The sequence below is a fragment of the Ahaetulla prasina genome, chromosome 3, assembly GCF_028640845.1.
Source record: "Ahaetulla prasina isolate Xishuangbanna chromosome 3, ASM2864084v1, whole genome shotgun sequence".
Lineage (NCBI taxonomy): Eukaryota > Metazoa > Chordata > Lepidosauria > Squamata > Colubridae > Ahaetulla > Ahaetulla prasina.
The window spans coordinates 121,600,734-121,604,793 of NC_080541.1; the positions used below are offsets into that span (position 1 = coordinate 121,600,734).

Below are 4,060 nucleotides of genomic sequence, written 5' to 3' on the forward strand. Positions count from 1 at the left end.
CAAAGATATGTCGTGGGAACTAAAGTTGTCAGCATATAACACAGCAGACAGACCTGAGACACACCTGAGCAGTGTGGCTCAGGCTGTAAGAAGCCTGTTATTAAAACACAGCTGCCTACAATTACTGCAGGTTCTAGTCCCACCAGGTCCAAGGTTGACTCAGCCTTCCATCCTTTATAAGGTAGGTAAAATGAGGACCCAGATTGTTGTGGGGGCAATACGTTGACTTTGTAAATATACAAATAGAATGAGACCATTGCCTTACACACTGTAAGCCGCCCTGAGTCTTCGGAGAAGGGCGGGATATAAATGTAAATAAATAAAAAAAACACAATACTGAAGACAGGAGTCATTCAAACTGGGAACTTCCTGATTCACAACAAAGTCTTTAAGTCAAGACCAATATGCACTGCCAAATCTCAAGGACTTTGAAGAATAATATGGCCTTAATGGCTGAATAAATAGTCAACTTGGGTATGATAGCTGGCATAATTCTGCTATAATAATCTGTTGAGCAGTTATATATATTCTAGGGCAGGGGTGGGCAATTAATTTTTATCAGGGGCCGCATGAGAAGCCTGAATTGTGTCAGAGGGCCACCAACTTTCTTTCATTGTAAAATACTTAAATTAAATATTTTGAATAGCTGGTACTGATAATCAGAAGAATAAAGCACTCTGTAAATATGTATATTAGGTTATGTGAAACTGTGGTCTATTGGTTAAATAAGAAAAACAATTATTGAACCAGTGCAATTTATTTTTTAATTTGTTAATCTCCACAAACAATAACTTGTAATGCTTTCCACCTCATGTTACCTCTTCAGCGAGAATAATCCAGTCTGTTCTGGGCTTGAACAAGGGCATTGAAATCTGGCGGAATGTCTGAAGTGGCTATGCGAAGGACAGCTGAGAGGTGGTCATCAGTCATAGAGGATCTGTGTTTGGATTTGTTGAACTTCATAACTGAGAATGTCTGTTCACATTGATAGGTAGATCCAAAGAGGACTAGGATCCTCTGAGCATGCCTCCTCAGGTGTGGAAAGTTCTCCTCTTTGAGGGCGGAGTAAGTCCAGCAGTGAGACTGACTTGAAGTGATCTGCCAGATGTGTGTCAGACTGCAGATCAATGAGTTCCATCTGAACTTCACTTGGTGCATCATCCACACTGCAGTTGAAGGGAGAAGAAACCATGTGCATTTCACTCTCAAGAGTTTTGAAATCTTGAAATCGCCTTGAAAACTCTGCATGCAATGCTTCTAACATGGTTGAGTACTTTTGGAGGTGATCACCTGATCTTTTGGCTTCCTTAAGTGTTGGCAAGTGGGTCAGAATGTTGTCCTTCACTTGGCTTGAGAGAAGCTGTAGTTTTCTCATGAAAGCCTTCACTGCACTGTACATCTCATGCACAAAAAGGCCCTTGCTCTGCATTTTGACATTTAGTTCGTTCATTAGTGCAGTCACATCCACAGCGAATCCGAGGTCTGCCAACCAGTTGTTATCTGAAAGTTCTGGGATGTCATGACCTTTCTGAATACAGAACTCCTGAATCTGGTCTCTCAGGTCCCAGACACTTTTCAGAACCTTGCCAAGGCTGAGCCACCTAACAGTGCAGTGATAGCTTATGTCACCATGTTCAGCCTCAGTTTCCTCCAACAAAGCAACAAACTGTCTGTGATTTAAAGCTCTTGCTCTGATGAAATTAACTATTTTAGTGACAGCATCAACGACATGTTTCATTTTAACACTGTCTTACACAACACTTCCTGATGTATGATACAATGCAAAATGTCAATTACTGCAGGTTCTAGTCCCACCAGGTCCAAGGTTGACTCAGCCTTCCATCCTTTATAAGGTAGGTAAAATGAGGACCCAGATTGTTGGGGGGGCAATAAGTTGACTTTGTAAATATACAAATAGAATGAGACCATTGCCTTACACACTGTAAGCCGCCCTGAGTCTTTGGAGAAGGGCGGGATATAAATGTAAATAAATAAAAAAAAAAATACTGAAGACAGGAGTCATTCAAACTGGGAACTTCCTGATTCACAACAAAGTCTTTAAGTGAAGACCAATATGCACTGCCAAATCTCAAGGACTTTGAAGAATAATATGGCCTTAATGGCTGAATAAATAGTCAACTTGGGTATGATAGCTGGCATAATTCTGCTATAATAATCTGTGGAGCAGTTATATATATTCTAGGGGAAGCTAGCCCAACTGAATTCAGTGTGCCTATTTTTAAGCAGACATACCCTGGGTATTAATGGACTGAGAGGAAACAATACAGCTTTCAATATTTTGAAATGCTATAGAGAAAATGTGGGGGGGGGCGGTGTCTCTCTCCTTTTCTTATAAAACTAGAATTGGAGTTACCCAGTTAAATTGATTGGCAGTCGTTTTAAAGGTAGTTGTCAAAATGTTCTTTTCTATCCAGTACATAATTCACTTATAAAATTAGCTGCCAAAAGCTTTGCTGCTGGCTTGTATGACTTTAAAAGGAAATGAAACTAAGTCATGATAGATGGCTCTTTTAATGCCTCTTAGCCATGATATTCAAATGGTATCATGATAATGTATGGGCAATCTTGCAGGGGGAAAAATGGAGGAAAAAACAATGAGAGGACATTTTTCTCCCAAAGCTTCTTCATTATCTGCTCAGAAACTTTTTGCTTAGATTGTTATTGACCTATTAAATATTAGGACAAAATACAAAATAGTGGAAATGGAGAATAGGAGTCAGGAGAAATAGGTATGTTCAGTGCCTTGAGTTGTGTACAGTATATATAAAGGATAAACATCTAATAATGAATAATAACCACTTCCCCTAAACAAGTCAAGAGAATGCTGGCATACCATATTATAGAATGTATTTATTTAAAACTTTTATATGGTTGACCATTGTAAAAACAACTCTGGGTGGCTTATAAATTAAAACTAACTATAAAAACAGTTAGAAAAAATGGCTACAATCCTACTTGCCATTGTGCTTGGAGAACTGGTTGTAGTTAGGAGCCTGCTAGATGGTCCACTTCCACTGCTTGTGAGCTATGGGTTGTAAATGACACTGGTTATGTTTCATTATGGTTTAATTTGAATTAAATATGGTTTTATGTATTTTATTATATTTTGTGGCAGTATTAAATTCTGTGAACTGTCCAGTGTCACCTGGGATGAGTGGTTATATTAGTTGACTGAATGACTATAAAGTACCTGTCATTATGAGCCGAGATGGCACAGTGGTTAGAATGCAGTATTGCAAGCTACTTCTGCTGACTGCCGGCTGACTGCAATTTGGCAGTTCGAATCTCACCAGGCTCGAGGTTGAATCAGCCTTCCATCCTTCCGAGGTCGGTAAAATGAGGATCCAGATTGTTGGGGGCAATATGCTGACTCTTTAAACCACTTAGAGAGGGCTGTAAAGCTCCATGAAACAGTATAGAAGTCTGAGTGCTGTTGCTATTGCTATTACGGTGAGGAAGGGCTGAGCCCAGGGAACCTGGGTTTCTGCTCAGCTTCATTTCCAGAGCTTTGCCTCTGACTGACTGTCAGAGGGTTCTTTATTTAGAAACCAGGTTTGAACTGGGCAGCATTTTAAATAGAGAACTATCAGCCGAAAGAATTTCACGGGGACTGTTAAGATTAACCTCTTAAAATATTTCTATGTTCCTGGGAACTAAATGGAAGAAGATAAAGAAAGGAACTACATCTATATATTGTTTTCCCAGATAAATAGCAGCATCTGTGAATGTATGTCTTAAAACAGGGCCAAAGGCATAAAAGAAATGACTAAATTCCATTCCTCTTCCCGTGCTGTAGCCTTACTTGATACTTCCCAGTTCTTTTTTTTTTAAAAAAAGATCTCCATGGAATCTCCTGTTTCTGTTGCATCACAAAGTTCCTTGGCCTTAGGCAAGGTAGTGTTCCAAAACTGCTTCCTCGGGGCAATATAAACATAATAACATTGGCTGGCTTATGGATCCCTTGAAAGCTTGTGCAGATAATAAATATAAAGTGGTTCGAATGCCTGAAATATATTAATTTCAATCTCGTCTCATGTGC

General features: G+C 39.4%; 1 pseudogene; it reads right to left on the reverse strand.

The window, feature by feature from the left end:
* Positions 1–548: 548 nt before the first annotated feature.
* On the reverse strand, positions 549–3,218 carry LOC131195011 (general transcription factor II-I repeat domain-containing protein 2A-like; annotated as a pseudogene).
* Positions 3,219–4,060: the final 842 nt, after the last annotated feature.